Genomic DNA, 26,396 nt, shown 5'->3' with positions numbered 1-26,396 from the left:
CAGGCGTAGCTGTCTGGAAGCAGTCAAGAAAAGGGATAAATGACACTATTGAACTGTCCAGAAAGCATCTACATCATCATAAAAAAGTCCATCTGTATCTAAGATTCTGTGTCCGGTAGACTCATTTGTAGCAGAAATTAAATTCTTACACCAGTGAAGATGTGAAGTTTTACATATTTAAAGATATACACATACATACACTAGCTACTTCTGTTTTCACAGAGATTTTTATTATATCTCAATTTTTGCTGCTTTAACATTAACAATCTAAATAGATGAATGACCTATGACTTATGTGAATAAAGATATGAAGAATCATAAATATATATTTCCACTCAGTATTTTTAATATTGTTAACTCTTTATTACTGGCAATACCAGAATTATGTCTTACATCAATACAAAAAGCTCATAAGACTGGGAGAAAAAATATTAAATAATTTTTTAGAATTCAGTTCTGGAAATTGTTACTCGGAGTTATTCCTTTTGTAACCCTAAATAGAATCTTCCACAGACATTGCTGTGATATTTGTAAAAATATATGCCTGGTGCAATATGTGAAGAAGGTGCTAGAGTGACCAAGAAGATAGGAGGGACATGATAGACCTGAATTAACTGATCTGGTAATTTCACCAGAGAAAACATTAATGAGATTCAAAGTCATTGGAATAAACTGATTTCTGTCCATCCCTGAAAACTTTTTGCATCTGCCTAAATGTTTTCTTTCTTTTTTTTTTTTCCCTCTTACCAGGCTCCAGCCTACACTATTATTTGCTTTTTCTAGATTCTGGGTGGTCTTGGCAATGGATACATGCTGTACATACTGACATTATGTGTGTTTGAATTCACTTCTGCAAGGTATTGAATGCATTATATTTATTCAATAAAGAACTTACCCACATTCTTATATGCTTTGCTGATCAATGTATAATGACCCCTCCTGACATCTTCACAGTGAATTTTACATCCTATCCCAAAACTGCTGACAAGAGTCAGGACTGAAGTACACAAGTAATATCTGATTAATTTTTGTCAAACTTCTGTTCTTTCAAAAAGAACAAATAGGAAAAATGAAATTGAGGAGACCTGAGAAAGGTAACTTTTTTTATGCACTTACCTTGCTGATCAGATCCAGTTTTGAAACTCATTTCATCCTCCTTTTCCATCTGGCTTAATTCTATCAGAATATAGGACAGTCTATGCTAAGGGATAAAATAATCATCATAACTTGTAATTACACCTGTTTTCTGTCTTTCAAAATGTCTTTTATATTGTGCCTAATGATGGCGTTAATATTGTGATTAATGTCACTGTCTCTTATTTCCTAATCAGAAAAAAATACTGAAATAAACAAACCCATATATGCCGAAGCTAAGTACAAGTTAAGCTCTCCTTTCCTGTTTGGTTGTTGTACAGTAGGTGAAGCCTGCTGTTAATCTTTGGAGATTCAGCTCTATAGAAGGGATTCCAAGATAGGACAGTATCACAAGTGAAAAGGGATTTGACCACATTAATCTAGCCATAGATGGAAGAACTATCATTGTGACAACTTCCTCTGTTGAGCACCCAACCACGATTGGAATTAAAAGTTATTAAAGTCAGGACAGAGGTTTACAGGCAGAGGTTCTCCAGAAGGCTTTCAGATTTCCCAGATGTCTTCTACAGTAACTGGATGTAGCTTCTTCTGTAAATTCTTCTTTTTAATGAATATTAAAACTTGCTGTACACCTCCTCTTAAAATATGCTTTCCTTGACATATCACTCATTATAATTGCATTTTAGCACTTTTTTATGGTGACTGTCTGTGCACTTATTTTACAGCTGTCAACTGAAACATCAATTAAAATGTAATGTTATTCTTCAAATTGCTGACAATATTGGAGATCTATCATTTTGTAAGCTAGAAAAGCACAAAGAGAAGGGACGCATATTGAAATTGAGTTGAATTTGACCTTTTTTACTTGTGTCCAGTAAAGCTGATATAATTTCCAGAAAAGGCATGCTTTTAATGCATTTTTATGCAGTGTGGGTGCATATAGCATTGTTCACAATTATTGGTTTAGCACAGCACTGATAAATATATTCTTTCTTATCTTCATATCTGGAAGAAGTCTGTACTGGACTATACCAGTGCTTTCAGGAGGGGTAGAAGGGAGATCCTGGTCTTCCGGAATTGCTAATATTCTGAGAAAAAAATTGTTGTAGGAGGACCTAGGAGTGGCATTTAGAAACTAAACACAGTCAGTTGTACACTTACATTAATGCACCGTCAAGCCCTATAAAAATCTATATAAATGACCCATTTGGGTATCTTCATGCATACAAATTTAATTAAAGGCCAGTGCCAATCCACATACATGGAAATACTCAAAATAAGTTACAGCAAAATGAATATTTCCTAAGTCAAGTTATTAACAAACAGGACATGTTATGAGGATGTCAATTTATGTGTGCATTCATGGAAGGAGCTATGATAGGAATATTTCTGTCTCTGTAGGAGATTAGTGCTAGATTATTGCTTTAAACTTCTCTCAGCCACCTTGAATACACAGATAAAAAGTGTCCTGGTTTGTTTTGTTTTTTTGTTTTCTAGGATTACTAAAATAACAACACTGCTAGAATTAAGGCACAGTATGATCTTGCCTTTTGTGCAGGTATATAGTTAATTCTGAATATTTCTCCTACAGTAGCTAGTGACAGAGCAGCAGATACAGTGAAACCAGCCCCAAGAATGATAAAAGAAATAACCATTCCCTCTGTGGCACAACAGCACAGAACTGCTTCAGACAGAAGTCCCAGGAGTCCAGGATTTATGGGGGTAGACTATCACTTTCAGGCTAATCAAGCATGTAACGCATGCAACACGGTGCGGGGAGTTGTATTCTTGCCCCTGCCCACTGATCTCCTTCCCATTAAAAGAAAGGTATGAGGATGGTGGGGTGGGAAACAGAGCCGGACGCCAGTCCTTTACCTCACTCATAGCACAGAAATTCAGTGTTGACAAAGCATGCAGCGGAAGAATGAGTTGGGAAGTATTCCTGGGCACCGCAGCATACACGGCACTGAAGAGTTTAGCTTCCTCACTCGTTTAAAAAGGTATATTTGTCAAGACGAAAGAATAGGAGAATAGGTGACACTAGGGTTTGCAAGCAGTGGTAATAGAAAAATGAAAGAGAAAGGGCAAGGGAATAGTTAATCTGCAGAGAAGAAATCAATAAAAACACTGAGCTATTATTTAAGTTGAGGGAAATAACACAAAAATTCTTCCAGCTTCCATGAGAAAGAAGATGTTCCAGATAAACCATCACAGCCATGGGCAATTTGACAAGGAAATGAACAGAGGCTATGATGTTGTATTCATCATTTTCTTTCCTGTAATTTTCAAAAATCAAAATGCTTTGAGTTTTCTAAACTACAACCAGAGATTTTCCTCCAAACATCCTTGGAAAATTGTGGATATGAATGTCTTTTACAAGAATGATGGTAACTGGTGGTCTTTAATGTTTTTTACCATGCTTTGAAAACACTGAACAGTTGTTTTTAGATCTGCTACCAAAAATGGTGTTATTACAGCTACCTTGCATGAAAAAAGCCACAAACGCAAGACATTAGTATAATCAACTGAATTTCAAATAGTTACACTGCAGAAATGCTAGATGAGTGGGGACCTAGAAGGAAGACATGAATGAAGGGCAAGTATATAAATAATTTAGCCTGTCAAAGTGTAGGACAGACTATGGATGAGAGACATTGCACCACTATCAGCCTTCACCCACCAAGTTACTTTCACTTATGGTAAAATCCTCTTATAGCACTCTACAGTATGCAAAGAAGGGTATTTAATGAATTTATTCACACAATAAAGGGCATTTACAGTTGTCAGTGCAGTACAGAAAAAGGACCTACTGCAAATATTAAATTTGAAACTGACTTACATCTGATTTAATAAATGTGCTTTCTGGAATCACACCTTCTCTCCTGAAAATTCCTCTCCTACACATTTAAATTCAACTCAGAGACATCTAAAGGTTAATGGCTTGTCTAACACCCAAAATGGCAGCTCCAGAGGAAAACTCAGGAGATTTTTTTTCTATCATTCTCCAGCTGTAGTTAGCAATTCATAGTTTGATCATAGCCCATGAGCTTGAACTGTCTTTCCAGTAAACTCACCATAAAGATTCTATGTTCACTTCTAAAAGTAAATTATTTCCCATGGAATAGAGTTCATGTTGCAGAACACACTAAATTCCAAAGATTTTAGTTTTATTTATTGTATATCTTAATATTAAAAATCTGTTCACTGTTTCTTCACTACCAGGCGTATCATGCTTTACCAGAACAGAAAAAAATATTTAAATGTGCTGTTCTTCACATTCTAATTGCTGTAAAAATTAAGATTTAGCCTGCCACAGCAAAAGTTCTTCTATATACCTTCACATAACTATTTTTACAGATATTTAATCTTCATTTCACCTTTTTCATTTTTACCTTATGGTGAGTTCTAGGAATAAATACATTACAGATTTTGCCTTTGTTCTCATATACCAAAACCAATAAAATATCAATAAAAAGCCAAAAAAGTATCTGACATCACCAGGTGTAAAATGTCTAGCAGGGGACATCTTACAAAAATTCATAAATCTATTTACACATTATCTATGCATGATGCCGTCAGGTATTAATGAGGGGATATTACATAGTTAAAAGATAGATTTGCGGAGAGAAATATGCACTAAGGAAACCTGCAGGGCACCTCACAACATTTAGCTCTCTTTCTTCTATATTTGCAAAAGAAAACACCTAAAAATGTCTCATCACTGTTGGCACTTAAGTGATACTAATAGAGAAAAAGCAAAATCATCTGATAAACAGAAAATAATTGAGACTGCCTTTTCCCAAGAACTGTTTGGGTTTTTTTCCTTTTCCTTTTTTTTTTTATTCCACCCTCCCTTTTTACAGCACAATGTCTGAACTCTATAAAGTATTTTGGCCTACTGGTGATGCACAAGGTCTGACGTGTTTGACAAGTGGCATATTGGCAAGGTTTACAGAGCTTGAAAGATATGCCAAGGCTAGTATATAAATAATATTAAACAGGAACCTGTTTTTTCCCACCTCCCTTTCTGTGCAATGTTGCCTGAATTCTAATAATAAATCTGGAAAGGGACAGCACTGTTGGTATTTGAAAATCCTCTGATACATTTTAAAGACTACAGACTGTATATTTTCTGAGCTAGAAAGGTATTTTCTCTTTTAAACTGAAAAGCTATATAACATAAGGAAACTATATTATTCAAGTGACATGAAATAAATCTCGCTAGCACAGACTTCACCATAATTTAACCAAGATGCAAGTCAGTATCTTTTAGCATAGTAAGGCTGATGAAATGAAAATTGAGTTGAAATCAAAGCAAAGCATGTACTCGCTTATCTGCAAAGTAAGCACAATTGCAAATAACAAAGTATCTGAAGTAAAGAAATCTTAAAATCCCAGTTATGGCCTCGTACATAATTCACATCTTATTCTATAGCTAAAAAATTTAATTTTGACACTTCTCCCACATATGCCCATTTTTGTCAATAAACATCAAACTGAATATGGTCAATCGATTAAATGTAAACGGTGTAAGCGGTAACTCTATATTATGTGGTTTTGATCAAAGCAGGCTGAAATTCTGGCAGCTTGAGCCCTAAATTGTCATTTACCAGGGAATGCATGTTGTCTTTATTGTAAAGAAATAGCAATTTTAAGGCAATCCCAGAATCATGTACAAGAACATAAATATATAAAGAAGCAGGTATAAATATCAGGAAGTGCAAGTAAAGTTTGTAGTCAAAACGGGATTTGGTTAGCAGTATAAGGAGCTAGCCACCCTAAAGCTTTTCACATTATAGATTGCTTGATCATGTTTTGGCTTGGGTTTTTTTTTCCAGTTCTTAGATTCTTCATATAAATATAAACCACACTGTTTTCATTTTTATTTCATTTAGATCTCACGAAATGCCTAAGTTCGAAAAGCTGCCTCTGAGCATCCTTCTAGGCAGAGTGGGTCGGAAATGTAAAATGCTGCCACTCATCATAAATTCATCGGCCTCAGCAAAAGAACGTGCATGAACAAGGAGACAGATGGCATCACTTAGTGGTTTGCTCAGTACCTGATGCATCTTCCTCATCTGTCAGCAGAGCCTCTCCACACCGGAGAGGTCACTGCTGAACCCCATGGGGCTCTCTCCAGCCAGGCTAGTGGGATCCCAGGTCTTTCCTAGCCCTGCCACGGATGTGGCAATGGCTCCTCCCAAGAACAGACAACAGCGTTGTGAAGTGACTTCTACAGCAAGGGACAGCAAGGGAAACAGCAAGAACAGCAAAAGCACATTTCAGAAATCTTATGTAAAATAGAACTTTGGAATCTTTGGTGATCGACTTTTTACAAGATGTTTGTTTTGAGATTTACAATGAGACATCTTATGATATCATAGAGCTGGACACTAACATAACATCAAAAATTTATCAGTAGAAACACATTTAAATAAGGTAGAATGACAGTATTTGGGACAGTAGAAGTAGTGCCTAAGCTGACTTTTAAGTGTGGAGATGACTCTGTACTCCTATGAGAGTGGGAGATACTCATAGATAGAGGCGGTGAATGATGTCATACATAAAGAGCTGCATTTAAAGGAAAGACGGAGATATCAAAGAAGTTTCCCATTAAATCATTTGGAATCATATGGGACACAACTTCAGCATTATTGGCCAACTTATTTGAGTGTTAATAACACAGATTCAGACCATGTTTCCTGCTCCCATTTTCCTGAGTCATTGCATCCTGAATTTTGAATCTTTCTCTTTGATCTTGGATTCAGATTCAGGTTTTTGCTGGGAAAGGAGGGTCCTGTCCTCTTGCCAACTTGGTGTGTGAGACATGGGCAGGGTGAGAGAAGTAAAAGAAGGATTAGAGAGAATTTACATAAGTTTTGAGCTGTGCAAACGTGAGGAATTTTCTTTCTCTTTCTTTCTTTCTTTCTTCCTTCCTTCCTTCCTTCCTTTTTCTTTCTTTCTTTCTTTCTTTCTTTCTTTCTTTCTTTCTTTCTTTCTTTCTTTCTTTCTTTCTTTCTTTCTTTCTTTCTTTCTTTCTTTCTTTCTTTCTTTCTTTCTTTCTTTCTTTCTTTCTTTCTTTCTTTCTTTCTTTCTTTCTTTTCTTTCTTTCTTTCTTTCTTTCTTTCTTTCTTTCTTTCTCTCTCTCTTTCTCTCTCTCTTTCTCTCTTTCTCTCTTTCTCTCTTTCTTTCTTTCTCTCTTTCTTTCTGTCTTTCTCTCTTTCTGTCTCTCTTTCTGTCTCTCTTTCTTTCTCTCTTTCTTTCTTCCTTCCTTCCTTTCTTCCTTCCTTCCTTCAAAGCAAATATTTCTGCAACGATTTGGCTCCTATAGACACAAATGTTAAGTACATTTTGTAAGTGAAGAATCAATGCAAATTGCAACATATGTCTATATCTACAGAGGGCTCGTCAAATCACAGGGACAAATACTCCTTCATATGCACAGTATATGTAGTGATAATGAGTTACACGTAATACAGCAATCATGGAACAAGAGACTGTAATCTTTTCAATAAAATGGGGATGTTTTTCTTGTTGAACTTTCACACAGTTTCTTGATGGTAACCCATGCGTTCAACTGTGTTCTCACTAGTCACTTTTTTTTTTTTAGTTTAAAAGAGCTCCAGTAGTTTGAGTTTTTCCACCAGCATAGCGTAACTTGGGATTTTTGTTTAGAAATATTGTACTGACAATCTATGAATGGTTCCAGCAGATACCTGCTTGATGCACAGTAAAAAGCACAAAACCATACCTGAAGAATTCCTTCCTCAGACTTCCATTCTCCAGGTCTAACTATGGTGAACCTACTAGACAGTTATTGAAATCTTCTGCATAAAATCTTATTGCCATAGCAACAGAGATGAGACCATACTTTGCAAACAAAATTAGCAACTAAAAGCGACACACTGTCAGTGGTTGTGGACACCTACAAAAGTGGTTTGAAAGACATCATGAGATAGCAACATGACAAGCGACACAGATCAAAGTCACTGGGATCAGCGTGGAGTAAATTCACTAGCAGGAACTGAAGAAGATTTCAGTTGAACTTTTTCATCACAGTGACAAAAAAAGAATTAAAAATCCCCTTTTCTTCAATAGGAAGAACACATTTTTATCTCCTCACTTCTTTTTTGTTCTGAATGCTGCATTTTGTGGGTTTGGGGATTTTTCATTTTTGTTTTGTTTTGGTTTGGTTTTGTTTTGTTTTGTTTTGTTTTTAAATAATCACAACAGAAACCATCAGTCATTTAATTTGTTTAAAATCTATTAAACAAAAGTAACAGGCTATTGATTTGGTTCATACACAACAACAAGCTGAAAATTAGGAAGGTGTATATCTGAATTATTCCTATTTGTTGAGATTTCATCCATCTTTCAGCTTCCTGATGGAATAGGTCAGAAAATATTCCTATTACACATACAAACACAAGCTGTCACTGTCAATCTATCATACTATTACTTGCACTATTTATAACTACACAGCTAGGTTTCAACACTGATACAATTTCAAAACAGATGTTTTGAAACAGAATGCTGCAGGATAAAATGAATTGATTACTTACTGATTACTTGTTTTTGCGTTGATTAGTATTGAAAATTAACCTCAAATATAACCCCTCCTCAAATATATATGTATATATATAAATACATAAAAAACCCTGAATAGATCCATATCTTCAAATAGTTCTGTATTAATAGCAACAATGACAATAATAATGGCAAGGACTTCAAGAAAAGCAAAGTTATCTGGATAAAATGGGATGAATCTAGTACAGAGGAATGAACTCAAAGAAAACTCATTGTAGCATGAATTTGTCCAGGGGTCCTACAAATGGAGCTGGGACTGTTTAGTTTGAGGAAGAGGAGGCTGAGGGGAGACCTCATCACTCTCTAAGAGTACTTGAAAGGCCATTGTAGAGAGGTTGGTGCCGGTCTCTTCTCACAGGTAACTAGCGATAGAACAAGAGGGAATGGGTTCAAGCTGCAGCACGGTAGGTCTTGACTGCACATTAGGAAAAAATTCTTCCCAGAAAGAGTGGTCAGACACTGGAATAGGCTGCCCGGGGAGGTGGTGGAGTCACCATCCCTGAATGTGTTTAAGACTCGTTTAGATGTGGTGTTAAGGGATATGGTGTAGGGGAGAACTTTGTAGAGTGGAGATGATGGTTGGACTCGATGATCTCAAGGGACTTTTCCAACCTAAATGATTCTATGATTCTATGAAATATTAACAAAGGAACATTTTCATAACTTACCACACTGTCTTATTCCTATGAGTCTTTCTTATTTAACGAGGAAACACGTGGAAAGACTATCAGCACACTTTCTCCACTTTATCAACAAATGCCTAACAGTACAATTAAGTAAGAATTAATGCATGTCTTGTCCTACCATACCATGAAAATATGCAGTGGATATTAAATCAAGAAAAATCCCCAACAACATACACACTGCTCTGTCAGTGTAAACTCTAAGCTTTTCCTCCTATTTCATGCAAAACACCCAAATCTACTGCTGCCATAAAGCTTGACTATACTGTGGCCACTGTACCCATTTCCATCATGATGCATATGTGGCAGTTGCTATGCATCAGTTGGTTTTGCCAAATGAAATCGTACACTCGCTGTACATCAACACATGTTGGATCCCTTTCTCTGCTCTTTATTTTCACTTTTCTTCATGCTGTTAGTAATATATTACTTAAGCCCATTATATGCTGCTTTTGCAAATTCTTTGCTCATGTTTCTTATTTATAGAGCTTTTATTTCTATGGTTAAAGCTTCTTTCAAACTTAATGATGTTATTTTTTTTAAATTGGTTTGTATACTTCTGTTATCTAAAAAAGGTTGTTAATCCTTGGCATAGGCAGAAATTACGTATATGATGCAGGGGGTCAGGCAGGACGATTTCAAAATTGGATACTGGACATTATATTACTAACAAAGAGAAATAACGGTGAACAAAATAATAAGTGGTTCCCCTAAATAATATTCCTGTCTTACAATAATGCATTGTTTCAAACTGGATTTTCAATGATCCTTGTTACTGAAATGTGAGCTCCAAGCACATCTTTTTTTGTGGATAGGTAGACAGGATCTGCTAAGTTTTTAAGACAGGTACAAGGTTAGAAAAACAATTAGATATGGAACAAGCTGTGTTCTCCACCTTGTGCAAATCAAACTTTCTTTTAGTATAGCTATCTGGTCTTGTTGATGAAATATCCCTAACCTTTAACTACAATGAATATGCACTTATACACCCACTTACATGAATAAACTGTTCAGACATAGCAAAATGCAGAGAAAGGTAAAGTGGTATAAGAAAGTATAAAGAGTTTTTATTATTCATGTTACTTACAATCTTTTTGTTGATTATGAGGAAATGGTTTCAAATTGCACCAGGGCAGGTTTAGTTTGTATATTAGGAAAAATTTTTACACTGAAAAGGTTATCAAGAATTGGAACAGGCTGCCCAGTAAAGTGGTTGGTTCACCATCCCTGGAGGTATTTAAAAGACAGGTAGACGTAATGCTTAGTGATATGGTTTAGTGATGGTTTTTGTCAGTGTTAGGTTGATGGTTGGACTAGGTCTGAAAGGTCCCTTCCAACCTAGGCAATTCTATGATTCTATGATTAATTTTGTATCAGATGCAATTGGGGTGTATGCCTGTTCCTGCTCCTCTCCATGCTTGCTTGGCAAACCGCAGACAGATAAATAGCTGTCTTCTCTTGTGATGCATTCTCTGTTTCAATCAATTCATAGTTGTCATAATGAGAAGTATGATTGCTAGACACATGACAAATTTTGGCTCAAAGATGCATTACTGTTATTGATTTGCTAGATTAACATCTCAGAAGGGAAAGAATAATGAACATAAATTAGTAAGATTACCAGAAGTAATGCTCAGGAAATCTATTTTACACAGATTTTCAGCTACAGTCCTACTAGATGTTTTCTGAGTCTATCCCATGTGCAACTTTCCACTAATATTAATATTGTGTTTGATATTATCAATATTGTATATTGATGTTAATAATGTAAGTATAAAGTACTTACACAGCTGAATAATTTTTCTTAGTCTTCATAAAATTACTTGCCGTGCCTGAAAGATGGCTGGACTACATATTATGTTTAGCAAGAGGTTGAATTCAGAAAGTGGTGGTGGGGTTTGCCTGGGCATCTACCCCTACACTGACCTTACAGATTTACAGTTTTGTGCATTCTACTTACTATTGTCATTAGTCTTCCTTGGTGATTCTGGCTAGTGTCACCACAACAGGGCACAGCTCCATGCTTATGTTTTCAGTTAGTCAGTTCAGAAAGAATAAATATAAAGGTACAGAGACAGATAAACTGAATGGTTGGTGATGTGGAAAAGCTTGCATCAAAGGAGGAATCAAACAAGAGAAATTCAACAGGCAAGTGTTCTTTAACTTTCAAAGAGCGCAGGTCAGAGAATGTGATAGAGATTTCTAAAAAGTAGTGTGTACCAATTAAGCTTAAACTAAACAGGAAAAATGCAAGTAAATTCACGGTTAAATCATGGAACTTGCCATCACAGGATGTTTTGGGTAGCTGAAGAATGAATTGGATTAAAAGGGTGAGTTAGACAGATTCACGCATGGAAGAGAATTGCTTCAAGGAACTTCAAACACAATGATGCAAGTACAACTTGTAGCAATACTGTACTTTGCAATGTGTTGAACTCATCCCTGCTTTGGTCTTTTATGCTTGTTCCTAGATTTCATGGAAAACAATAGCATCTAAGTTCTTATGCCCTGCTATAATTTTTAGTGTCAAAGACTGAGAAAGCACTACCTGCTTTATTTTGCAGTTAAGCTTTGGGCACTATGCTATATAGAAGCACTCATTTATGTCTTACATTTCCATTCCACTACCTTGTAGTTGGATAGATTATAAGAAAAATAAAATATTGCTCCACAATTGACCAAAGCCATCAGAGACAGTGAATGTGTTCTAAAGGATACTTTTCCTTCGTTCTTTTTCAGAAAGTAAAGAGATTTCACCTCAAAAAACAAGTAAAGTTAAAGAAGGTCCGAAAAAAATGCTTAGAAAATTTGAACAATAAAAGATGACAAGTCCTGACCAAGAAAAATCATAATTTTGATGGATATTTACAACATGGGCAGAGTACGCTTGTGAAAATAAAAGTTAAAAATCAAGAAAGTAGAGAAAGAGTGTACAGCACTGCTGTTTTGATAATGAGTAATGACATACACCAAGTTTCTGGAAAAAAAAGAAGTGTTTGTGGGTGTCTCCTGGAAACTTGCATTCTTTCTGCTTTCTACCCAACTTTGAGTCATGGCAATTGAGAGAAAGAGAATACACTCAGAAAATTCTTGATAGTTAAAATCAATAAAATGACAGCATTCCTCCATCATCATCAGAACATATTATTATTTATATCTTAGTTCGATCCACCCACCCAAACTATGCACTTACCAAAGCGAGTGATGTGACCTTTAAGGAAAGCACCTTTCACTTCTAAGTCTACAGTAAAATTGAAAAAAATAAAGGCATGAAGGACAGGAAATGACAGAATTGTCAAAGATAATGCCATATCTACAGCAATATTAAAGTATGAGTGAATCGCTACCTTTGATACATAAGAATACCTGTTTTAATACCTAAATACTAGTTCAATCATCCAGCCCTACTGAATGTATTAATACAACTGCTTCAAAGGATGCTCTTCCACACTTTCTTACACAGGTCAAACTGGCTTTCAGCTATAGAAATGTCATAACATTTGGTGTATAGGAAGATGTGGCCTTTTAGTGGTGACAGTGAGTACGCATTTTCTCTCAAACTTAAACACATGTGGGAAACTACAGCAAGATAAATATAGTTTTCCAACATACATAGCACACAATCAAATGTTAACACATTTGGACAGATGCCTACTATTTGGATGACCACACTTGGCAGCTGAAACAATCTAGGATCTTGCTGTGCCCAAAAGACAGAGGTACAATTCCCTACTCTCTCCTAACCCATGCCTTCCTCATTACATGCTTCTGCTTCCTCATTTGCCTTTGGCTCTCTTCCAGTCTTCTCTCAGATTATTGAATTCAACGCCACAACACACACTCTTAAAAAGCCCTGTTCACAATTTTTTAGTTTGGTTTTCTGTAGGTTCAGCAGCTGAACTCTTTGAAAGCAAGATCGATGACCTGCCAGGACCAGGCTGAAGAGAGGCTGGAGTGCAAAACCAGGACCTCTCTCCGTGAAGATAGAGCAGGTTCTTCTCATTTCAACAGTGGTGAAACATTGGAATGGGTAAAGCCATGGATGTGTAACCTTACAGTCTTCTATTCAGAAAAACAAAGCACGTTAGGATCTGAAAGAAACCAGTCTAACAGTACATAAATACTATTATCTTTACAGTACAGAAGTGGAAGTCAATGCATGGTAAGTAAATCCTTTCTACAGTGACAAGCAAATAATCTTTTGCAGTGAGGGAGAGAGCACAGTTTTCCAGATTTTCACTCTTTTGATTTTATTAGAAAATTACCTTTGATTATGATCAACATTCTGCCAGTTGGGGGATGAATGTACTTCTCCATGTAACTGCTTGAAACTCTGTATGGAAATTAAGACTACTTGAAAATAGATTCCATGCTATGCATGCAAGTGAATAGTCATAGTTACTAAAGTATACTTACAAGGTCTAGTAAAGGTACAAGGTCTACTAAAGTAATTACAAGGTCTAGTTTTTTTGGACACAGAAAAATTTCCATCAGTCTCTACAAAGTTCATTACGTCACTTTTAATTTTTACTCCTCATATAAACACAGGATTAGCACGATTATTTTTAGGGGACTAAATAGCATCCTTAATGTTATACATCAATTCCTGTATTTTTTCCAAGTTCAGGTCTCTCTGAATTTAAGAGCTGGTATTCAGATGTGTAAACAATGCTAGGGTTATCATAATTCATTGCACAACTCTAGTTCAGAATGTAGTAATACCATCAAGATGAAACAAAATATTAAATGTATAATGAAAATATGAAAATTCCAAAACCCACGTCATATTGGAAAAGTTGATGACTTCAGCAGTTATTGTGTCATTAACTAGGTCATTCTAGTTTTTGTCCATTTCTTCAGTTATTTTTCACACTGTCTACTCTTTCCCTCTTTGCATACTTATAGACCAAAATAAACACATTTTCAAGGTTATTTTCTTGTCTCAGAAAACTAGTGGGAACCTCATTATTGACTTGCATGGGTGCAGAGTCATACTACAATGCCTTCACAAGGACATATCAGAGAACTCAGTTAACCACTCTTCTAAGCAGTGTAACAAGTGCTAGATGAGTATGCCAAAAAACCAAACTCATAGGTACTTTAGGGCGCAATTCAAAGTGCAGTGCACAAAGAATCAAAATCATAAGAATAACTATTAGCTCAGATTTCATCAAGATGCCTTTTGTATTTCTATGTTTTTCCTAAAGCAGTCTTGATACTGACACATGGCTTTTAAATTTCTTGCCGAAGTAGTTCACTATGTTACTAATATTAGTATGTATTCCAATAGCACTGAGGAGTCCTCAGGATAGGAACCATTCAAGAGCTTGCAGTTAAAGTAGACCAGAATAGGGAGCAGAAACAAAAGCACTAAGTGAAGCAGTCTATGATCATTCAGTAAGTCAGTAGCAGGAATGGAACTCATTCCTGATCCAATGCATATCTTCCTCTGGGGATTGCACTGATGTGCAATCCTTGTCCAGGGAAGACCTTTCACCAGATCACTCCACAGCACATGACATAGAACAGGAGACACCCGAAGGGCATGATAGGTGCTTGGGGAATGCATTATAATGACTTGGCACCTTTCCACCTAAAGTACAGGCCCAAGTAGAATTTGCATAATCACTTGCAGACTTTGCTCCATCTTACTGAAATATTCCAAAAAGACCTATTCTCTGTCAAATTGCCTTCTCGGTACAGGCACTAGGAGAGCTAGGGAGATAACTTAGGTCTAAAAGTCAACTGCACATTAACGTGGCACTTGCAACTGTAGATGCTGTTCATTGTGTACAGCTGTAGCATCATTCTGTGCCTTAAATGGCTGTTCCTGCAAGCAGTTCTATATACATACTCCTGTTCCCTTATCTGTTATTTGATCCTTGGACCGAAACTAGGATTGAAATTAATGGCGTATGTAGAAATGAAACAAAAAAATCCAGCAGAACTTTCACAAAAGCAGTCTTCCCTTCCCCCACTGCCAACAGAGAGAAACTCTGCCAAAGCTGCCCTTCTTCACCCCCATGTTTCCACAGAACATCTTTGCTGCAGGTTTGTTGCTGTACAAAAGAAAAATTCCTTGTGCATCAGGACTTTTTTTTGTCATGGCAGTCATATTCAGAAATAGAATAGGGTATATGTGTTGATCTATCTGAAACTCACTCCATCTCACAGTTAATGAGAATGTTTTTCTAGATTTCTATTAAACTCCTTCAGCATTTAGTTATGTTCTGAGATCAGATAAAGTGCTTTAAAGCTCTTTAAAAAGGGCAATTTACCAATAAGTCTGCAGAACAGATCCAACAAAATTCTGTCCAAGACAGTAAATATAGATCCTTTTCTTACAGCATTAAAGAAGGTAGACTAACAAAACAGAATTGCTCTTAAGGCCCAGGGAACAAAACAAGAAGGGGAAGGGAGGAAGGAAAGAAAAAAGGCAATTAAGCTAATGCAAGTTGGGTATCACAAGGTTATAGATATTTCAAGAGCTGAGCAATTTACCGTCTGGAAAGAGAGAAGAGCTCTTGCATAAAATGTCCCCCAGTTCAGATTTATTATGCTTTTACTTGCACTATATGTGATACAATTAGCAGGAGGTGCCAATAAGGCATTCTCTCAAGGACGTGGTCATTCCATGCCATCTGTTATTAATTGCATTGTCCTTTCCACAGCTAGCTAGAGGGGAAAAAGTTCTCTGAGAACCACCTGCAAATTCTGACTATATGATGACTGGAATTTAAAAATATTTAACCAAAGTATGCGGGTGGATGAAGAGTATCAGGGTAAAGCGCCTTCTCAAAAATCCAAGAAAAAAAATGCATGAATATAAGGCCCCAGTGTTATGCAGATTCAAGTTGTATTGATTTTTTTTTTTTTAAATCAACTACAGTGATAGCTTCCCTGTACAAATATATTGCAGAAATGAAAAAGGAACAATTAAAGCTTGCCTCTGGAAATATAGCTGCAGTGTGTATGGTTTGCTGAAAGCATGGATGTTTTAATGGATTTTCATTTGCATGTCCCCTGTACTTCTCATAAAATCAGAAATAAAAGAAAATAAAGATTGACTGCTCCTTTATTGTTCTTTGGAGAGAGGAGAGAAGAAAAGCAAAGAGAAACATAAGTGAGACTCTACTTCAGCAACATAATTTTCTTAGACTGCTAATGAAAATACATTATGGAATTGTGTCAACAGTATGCATTTTGTACCATTTTGGTTACTTGGGTCTAGACAGTATGGACTGCTTAGATATTTTAAAAAGGAATTAAGACTAAACTCTCTATTGAAAAAAAAAAAAAATCCTAACCCATACATGTGTGGTTTAATCCTGGCCAGCAACTAAGCACCCCACAGCTGCTTACTCACTTTCCCCCAGTGGGATGAGGAAGAGAATCAGACAGGTAAAAATGAGAAAACACGTGGGTTGAGATAAAGACAGTTTAATAGGTAAAGCAAAAACTGTGCAAAACAGAATAAGGATTTCATTCACTGCTTCACATTGACAGGCAGGTGCTCAGCATCTCCAGGAAAGCAGGGCTGCATCATGTGTAACCGTTACTTGGGAAGACAAACATCATCACTCTGGACATCCCCCTCTTCCTTCTTCCCCTGGATTTACATTGCTGAGCATGACATGATACAGTATGGAATATCCCTTTGGTCAGTTGGGGTCAGCTGTCTTGGCTGTGTCCCCTCGCATCTTCTTGTGCCCCTCCAGCCTGCTTGCTGGTGGGGCGGTGTGAGGAGCAGAAAAGGCCTTGGCTCTGTGTAAGCACTGCTCAGCAGTAACGGAAACATCCCTGTGTTATCAAGGCTGTTTTCAGCACAAATCCAAAACAGAGCCCCACACTAACTACTGTTAAGAAATTTAGCTCTACCCCAGCCAAAACCAGTACACCATATCACTGTAAAGATCTCTTAAACAGCTCATATTAGGAAGTTTTCATTGCTATGTTGGGCTAGGTTACTGCTTATACCCATGTACTAAAATAAGGAAAGAGATCTATTACCACCTTTCCTTAGTTATTTGAACCAGATTGAAGAAAAACTAACCATGTCATCCTGATATCACTGAAGCAGGGCACAAGAGCCTTCACTCTAATGCACAGCTAAGTGGCCATGCCATGCAAAAGTATATTCTAAGAAATAGAGAAGTAGTGAAGCCAAGAAAACTGGGAAACCAGAAGGCACATGTGAAATTTCAATCACAGTAGGCTGTGTGGCACATTCCCCAGGTAACAAAAATGCAAGCTCCTTACAAAGCTTGTAGACCCTCAGTTTCAATACAGTAATTTAATTGTAAAATATACAGTACCAAGCATGAAAAATTTCAGATAGAATGAGTAAAATGTGGATTATGCAGTAAAAATTTCCAGGATTCTAATTATTTTCTTAAAATCATTGAATCCTTTTAAAAATCATGGGGTTTAGTGGCAAATGAGGGGGACTGTCATCAGAATTAGGAACACAGAGCAGACCACCACAGTAAGGCCAAACAAAAGGATTACACATAGGAGAAATAGAGAGAGGTGGGGCCTTGTCTGAGATTATATGTTATTTGTTTTTTGAAATCATATACCAAACAAACAAGTCTAAAGCAGCAGAAGTTTGAATTGCACTGCAGATGAAAAGTTGTGATATGTGAGGAAGAATTTGAAAGAACAGGCTGAAGTTGCTTGATTTAGGCAAAAACAATGCTTTCGATACATAGAAGTCAATATAAAGAAGACATAATTATAAAAGACTTTGGTCAAAGAACTTAATTATAAAGTCTCTACCCTATAAGCATGAGCAAACAAAACTGAAAACAAGAAACAAAGAAGAGTGATGCTTTCAGAATACAATACGAAAACGGTACTGGTCTGGTTTACGGTTTTCATACTTATTCTGCAACCAGTATTAGTGTGCCCTGCTTCCTGACCGTGTAGAGGTTTGTATTTTGTATTAAATATGTAAAGGCACAAAATCTTCTCCCCATTATGTTCCAGACATACATAGTACCTGGGGATTTACCTTCTCAATCCTTTTGCCTCTTATTTAAGCCCTGAAATTAAGTGCTAGCATAGCTAGCCATTTGCTTCAGAAAATTTTTACACTCTGTGTTCTTCACAGTAATGTTTCAAAAAACTAATTCAGGACTTTAAACTTAGATATTGAATACTGAAGTGCTTAAATTAACTACATCATACTTCTACACATATATTAAAATAACGTGATGGAGTTTGTATCCAAAACCACATAAGTCTGTGACATCCTTCCACCATTTTTTTTCTTTGTAAACTGTTTGCTCTTCCTCCTAGTGAGGACAAGATAGGCCATAGCAAATGAGGAGTGAAATTTCATGTCATCTTTGTATTTTCCATTAAAAATGGAATGTTTCTATACATTTGTTATGCTTTTTAAAAAGCACCAAAAGAAAACATCTTTACTCTCCTTCAAATCAGGCAGAAATGGCTTTCAGTCCTTCTCAGGGGTACAACCTCTTCCACTTTTGAGCTGTACCCAGCCTGAGTGTCTTTCTCCACATTCAGCAGGAAGCCTTTTATATCTAAGTGGATTTCCATTTTTGTCACTTATTTATCCCACCAGGCAGGGCTAACTGGCCTTTGCATCTTTATAAATGCCATCCTATTATCCTTTCTGAAATTGTTAAAGAAAGCATGCTCTGTACTAGAGGTGAACACCAACTTCTGTGTAGCTGGCTGAAACTTGATTACCGTTAGGACTAAATTATAAGCTTCTGCTACTTAACTAAGTGCAACACTAAAAATCCGTAGAAGCCTACATTGTTCTTCTTCAAAACTGAGATGCACACATGAAGAGTGCACAAACCTAACACTGCTTACAGAGCTCTGATTACAAAGATAGTTTGCTAGTTACCTCAAGACCCTTGTATTGCTAAGAAGCTCATTTGAAACTGAAGCCATGATTTCACCATCCCACATATAAACTAATGGAGAAACAGAACATTTGCCCCAGGTACTGGCAAAGACTGTTCACCAGATCTATTAAAATCTATCTGTTTTCCCCCATGTATGCTGGCAGCCATGTCAAAAAGACTAGCATACTGGTAGAAGACAAAGGAAGAGCAGAGCAAGCTTTGCTGAGATGTTGCAGTGGGCAATTGCAAACTGAGTAATATTTTCTTTCCTTTGAAAATCTTAAACTATGGTTGGTCTTCCAAACCATAGAATCATAGAATCAATTATAGAATCATCGAATCAGAGAAAGGCTTGGGTTAGAAGGGACCTTTAAAGATCTACAAGACACCAGGCCTGGTAGCAACTGATGGGGCGGATCTTTCTCAACAGGAGAAAAGGATCTTTTTTCAAGAGTTAGCAGGGCTCAAAGAAAGAGCTTTAAAATAGATTTGAAGGGGGAAAGTGATAAAACCAAGCTTGATAGAGATAAGTCTGGGGGTGGCATGCCAATGTTTGATGGATGGTGTTATGGTTGACAACCACTTGAGGGATGGTTAGCCAGGTGTTGTGGTTTGCGCTGTGCTGGCACTAAATGAACAACATGGTCTCTTTAACCTCTTTCCCTTCAGAGAAGGGAGAACATCTCCCTTCAGAAGAGAGGAGAGAAAATGAGAGAAAGAGAGAACTTACAGGCTGAAAAAGAAACTAAACTATTTTAATGAAATATTAATAATAAAATAATAGAAAAGTTATTAATATTTATTAAAAAAATGAAATATATAATATATATGTAAAAGTGTATCAAGCTCTCAGGATGACAATCAGGTCACCATCAGGCACGAGGAAAGTCCCAGACTGGACTCAGCAACAGACCAGAACTGGATCACAGGTCTGGATTCAGGAACACACAGATTGGGATCAAAGGCAGATGAACTGACAGGGTCCTCCTCGGATGCTGGCCATTGAAGGAAAAAGGGAATCCTTTGATCCCTCAGACTTCACCTAGGGCAAATTGTGTCTGACAAACCTGGTGGCCTTCTATGAGAAGGTCACAACATCAATAGACAAGAGGAAAGCAACTGACGTCATTTACCTGGACCTAAGCAAAGCCTTTGACACTGTCCTGCATGACAATCTGGTCTCCAAGCTCATAAAATGTGGGTTTGATGGACTGACAATTCAGTGCATAAAGAACTGGCTTGACAGCTGCACCCAAAGAGTGGCTATCAATGGGTCCGTGTCCAAGTGGAGGCCAGTGACAAGTGGAGTCCCTCAAGGATCAGTACTGGGACTGGTCTTCTTTAACATCTTCGTCAGTGACATGGACAGTGGCATAGAGTGCACCCTCAGCAAGTTTGCCGACGACACCAAGCTGTGTGGGGCGGCTGACATGCTGGAGGGCAGGGATGCCATCCAGAGGGACCTTGACAGGCTGGAGAGGTGGGCCCATGCCAACCTCATGAAGTTCAACAAGACCAAGTGCAAGGTCCTCCATCTGGGTCGGGGCAATCCCAAGCACTGATATAGGCTGGGCAGTGACTGGCTTGAGAGCAGCCCTGAAGAAAAGGACTTGGGGGTCATGGTAGACAAGAGGATCCACATGAGTCAGCAGTGTGCAATAGCAGCCCAGAAAGCCAACCATATCGTGGGCTGCATCAGGAGAAGCGAGGCCAGCAGGTCGAGGGAGGTGATTCTCCCCCTCTAGTCCACTCTCGTGAGACCCCACCTGGAGTACTGCGTCCAGCTCTGGAGCCCCTACTACAAGAAAGATATGGACGTGTTGGTTGGAACATGTCCAGAGAAGGGCCATGAGGATGATCAGAGGGCTGAAGCACCTCTCCTATGAGGACAGACTGAGAGAGTTGGGGTTGTTCAGTCTGGAGAAAAGAAGGCTCCGAGGAGATCTCATAGTGGCCTACCAGTATCTTAAGGGGGCCCACAAGAAAGCTGGTGAGGGACTTTTTAGGATGTCGGGTAATGGTAGGACTAGAGGGAATGGATTAAAACTAGAGATGGGTCGATTCAGACTGGACGTTAGGAAAAAGTTCTTCACCATGAGAGTGGTGAGACACTGGAACAGATTGCCCAGAGAGGTGGTGGAAGCCCCATCCCTGGAAGTCTTTAAGGCATCTCTGCATACCATTCCTTGGCATTAACTGTAAACATCAGATGTTACCACTGCTAGAAGCAGACACTGTCTGAAAAATATACCATTAATTTCAGAGAGTGCAGTCAGTTAGAAGAGACTTAACTGAAAATAAAATCACTGAAAAGAAAATTAGTTTTGTTCTATCTCAAACCAGGACACAGGGAAGGTTGCAATATTTTTTTGTCATGTTTTTTTGACTAATGTACCTGTAGAAGACATTCTTATTATTCTTCTCATCCCTTGCCAAATTTATCTCCAGCTGTACCTTAGCTTTCCTTATCCCATCCCTACGCCCCCCAGGCAGTATCACTGTATTCTTCCCAAGATGGATGCATCTCTCTGCTTCCACTTTATTTGAAACACAAACGAAACTTTGTGTTTCATTTTAAAGACCAGGTCCTTAGTCATGTTGGTCTCCTGCCTTCCTTGCCTGATTTCTGCACAGGGGAATCAAGAGTTCTTGTGCTCTAAGAAAAATGTCTTTAAGTAGCTGCTAGCTCTCTTCTACTCCTTTATCGCTATGGGTAGTTTCCCAGGGGGTCCCATCCACTAGTCCCGTAAACAATTGAAAGTTCACTTTCCTAAGGTTTAGGAACTTGACTATACTTTTCACCTAGCCTGTATCCTTCAAGATTGTGAATTCCAACAGGCCATGACCACTGCAGGTGAGGCTACCACCAATCTTGACCTCTCCACTAAGTTCCTCTGTATTAGTGAGCAGCAGGTCCAGGAACACATCTCCTCTAGTTGTACTTTCTATCACTTGGATTAGGAAGTTATCTTCAATGCACTCCAAGACAATCCTAGACTGCTTGCAGATTGATGCCATGCTTTTCCAGCTGACGTCAGGGTGATTGAAGTCCCCTAGCATGATCAGGGCCTGGGAGCTTGATACTTCCTGTATTTCAAATAAGAACTCTTCATCAACATCTTCCCCTTGATTGGGTGGTCTGTAGTAAATGCAAACCACAAGGATTCCTATGTTGTCTTGGTCTCTACCTGTGCATTGCAAATTATAGACATCGATTGCAGCACTCCAATCATAGAAACACAGAATCATAGAATCATTTAATCATCTAGGTAGGAAGGGACCTTACAGATCATCAAGTCCAACCATTAACCTAACACTGCCAAAACCACCACTAAACCATGTCCCTAAGGACCACGTCTACCCATCTTTTAAATATCTCCAGCACTTCCCAGGGCAGACCGTTCCAATGTTTGACAATCTTTTCAGTGAAGAAATTTTTGCTAATATTCATCCTAAACCTCCCCTGGTGCAACTTGAGATCATTTCCTCTCGTCCTATTACTTGTTACTTGGGAGAAGAGACCGACCACCTCTCTACACCCTCTCAGGTAATTTTAGAAAGTCTTAAGGTCTCCCCTCTGCCTCCTTTTCTCCAGACTAAACAATCCTAGTTCCCTCAGCTGCTCCTCACTAGATTTGTGCTGTAGACCCCTCACCGGCTTTGTTGCCCTTCTCTAGACAGGCCAGGATCTCACTGTCTTTCTTGTAGTGAGGGGACCAAAACTGAACACTGTATTAGAGGTATTAGCTGACAGATTGTAGCTTTCCAGCTGCACAGCTGGAAATCTTACTGTTTCCTCCTTTCCTTCCCTACATTACCATACTACTGTTGAATGTGTCCCTTGAATTGCCTCTGTAAGGTGAATGAGGTTGGAAGTGACTGAAAAGCTTTCTTATACAGAAGGACCTTGCAAAATCAAGGGGGCTACTTAAGTATAAACTATTAAATTACAAATTGCTAAATCTCACCACATAATCCAGACCTTCAAAAATGCCTAGTAAATATTTATTTCTTACGAGTTTACCTACATGTTACATTTTAATGCAACAAAACAGGGTAAAAAGGCCCCAAGTATCTGTAGCTATATTCTTAGATGTCAAGACATGCCTGGACCATTCCTCACTCATTATTCCCCACTGCAACTACATATCCTCTCTTGAGAAGCCAGCACCTTTGAGGACACTGTATTCCCTTCCATAAAAAGACGACCTTGTAGGCATATCCAGAGATCGATATCTGCCTCTATCCACTAGGTTATAAACTATTACTGGAATATTTAATGATAAGACAGTTTCATGAATTGCAAAAGAAGTCACAAACAAATAAGCAGACAGACCTATCTGTTGTTTTTGCATTTCCCCCAGATATTTGTAAGCATCTTTTCAGCGCTCACAAGCAAAACATCCTGAGTTGCATGTGCTTTGTTGAAATATGCATGCTATGGCAAGGAGAACTCTTTGGGGAATGCTGTAATCTTCTCGGCGTGCGTCACACGTGGTTCTGACATGGATAAACCACCAAAGTAAACAATAGGGAGAAGAATATTTAATGTAAAACCTCCACCAATGTAATACAGAATCAGAAACACAGACAGCTGAGAAAGTTGTATTAAATATGTCTATGATTGAATTTAATGTTTATAAAAGATATTGAAACAGCAGCCCTAGAGACAGATGCTTTTTATTCAGCCACACCAGGGGGAGAGCCCATATGCTTTTTGCTGTTCCATTGAACAGACAGCAGCAGATGGGCATTTCTTTTTGCCTAGGAAAGCAAAGGAAGATTATACGCAAGGGAAATGCAGCTATAGGACTAGATGCTACTGCACCAAATAAACACCAGCAGACATGACACATGCTATAAATCCTGTAGGTATGATCAGTGAGGAAGGAACAATAATTACCAGTGTGCTTTATTTCCTTAGTCATATGACCCAGTCTGTATCCATATACTCTCTGCAGCTGACTGTTAGCTTCAGGTACGTTGAAGTTCTCTGTTCAAAGTCATTTTGGTAGCTGCAATCACAATTGGCTAATCCTGCAGTTGTCTGTGTCATGAAACAGACCTCTTAATTTACTTTTCTCTTGACATGCAAGGTGCATGTAACAGTGTATTTGCCTTGTGAGGCTTTGTGTTGGGAAAGGCACGTTCTGTAAAACCCTTGTGTAACAGAGGACAAAACACAGCACAAGTCTACTGTTGGTGTGTTTGCCCCTTTTTGTAGTTCCTGAGCAGCTGTGCATCATCACAGACCCTAGGTGCCAGCTTCACAGATAAACTGACTATCTGCAGCCACAGGCTGGGACCAAATGTGGGAAGATGCAAAGGTATGAAAAGAAAACACAGCAGAGGGGGGATTAATGCAGAGATGCAAGTTCAGACCTGTTACAGGAGAATCAATAGCTTGCTTTTCCCACCAAAAACAGAAGTTAGCTCAGTGATGACTTGAACTATCTTCTTTAACTTTATAGAAAATTTTTCTTCAGAGAATACAACAAGGAATTTAGCCTTTATGCATGATGTGTTATTTGTGATGGGAGGAAAGGAAGTAAAGACTTAGTCCACCGTTTTGGTATGGTCAGCATTTTGCATACTCTTACGACACCACCCATTTCTCCCAAGAGCCACCTCCTCACCATGGAAGTTTGAATTTGAATGTTGATCCATATGAAGGCTACATCTGGCAGATCACACATGCTCTGTAGGGATATTTAGGGTGAATCTCAGAAAACTTTTCCATTGATACAGACTTTCAACAGCCAAAACCCATTTTATAGCCCTACAGTCTTTCTTCTAGACATTCTGAATGCCTTTTTAAACACATAAGTTCCCCACTAGATTGCACCTCACATTTCTTTCACCACCTCTGATGGTGATGATTTAACTAGTAAGAGTTTCAGGATTCTTACTTTATTAACGTCTCATAAAATTTGGCCAAGAAACAAATACCTGTATCAACCCATCTAAGTCTTCTTATTAAATCATAGAATGATTTGGGTTAGAAGGGACCTTAAAGATCATCTAGTTCCAACCCCTCTGTCTAGTGGACACATTCCACTAGACCAGGTTGCTCAAAGCCCCATCCAGCCTGGCCTTGAACACTTCCAGGGATGGGGCATGCGCAACTTCCCTGGGCAACCTGTTCCAGTGTCTCACTGTCTCATCATAAAAAATATCTTCCTTATATCTGATCTAAATATCCCCTCTTTTAGTTTAAAACCATTACCCCTTGTCCTATCACTACACTCCCTCATAAAGAGTCCCATTTTTTTATGGTTTAGAAATCACACATATCATACTTGAGGTTGTAAATTTATCCATAAACTTGTAATCTGATTTAAAAATAGCAAGTTGATTACTGTTTCTTTAGCAAATGGTGCCATTGGTTGCTCAATTTTCTAGAATTCACTTTGTGGTCAAGACCTAACTTAGGAGCATCAAGGAAAGCAGAGTGGCAACGAGAAAGCTCTGGACCAGTTTCCAAAGTCATCCTTGGAACTGGCATGAGAAGTGATCCTGGACAAATCTCTGTACCATGCTGTGCTTTCACTTCTGCCCCAGCATTTCCATTGCTTCTCACAGATGAATACTAATGCATGAGCATTTTTTACTGACTATTTCAAAAGCTGGAACTTTGTGTGATTGGATTTTCTGCCTTCCTATTGCGAGGTTTCTTTCTCTTTCTGCTCTACCAAACAGGCCTTTTGATGATGTCTGAAAGAGTTTTAGTGAGAATATCTCAGTGTAAGGAGATGGCAAGCCCTCAGCAGCTGTAAGCACTCTTGAAGCTACCTGCTATGGAGAGTTGTTTTGCCTCCTTTCACTGTACCTTAGCTGTGTAACCGCAGCCACACAAAGGGAGATTTTGCAGATTGACTGGAAATGCTACGCTCCCCAGAGAAGCTGGGCTAAGGCTGTGTCGCAGCAAACAAAGGAGAGTCTTTGCCAGAGGATAACAAATATGCCAAGTATTCTGCTTAAAGAAGGATAAAGGGACAGTATTACTAAGAGAAGCACAATGATATTATCAGAAAAGGTTTACAAGCTCAGGTGCATGGTATAGGAAATATGTATATCCAAGTACATTTTGGTAAAAATTACAAATTCTTTCTCTCTGCCTAGCATCTTACAGGATAACTAAAATGTAGCA

This window comes from Rissa tridactyla, chromosome Z (genome assembly GCF_028500815.1).
Source record: "Rissa tridactyla isolate bRisTri1 chromosome Z, bRisTri1.patW.cur.20221130, whole genome shotgun sequence".
Lineage (NCBI taxonomy): Eukaryota > Metazoa > Chordata > Aves > Charadriiformes > Laridae > Rissa > Rissa tridactyla.
This window is presented reverse-complemented; position numbering follows the sequence as displayed.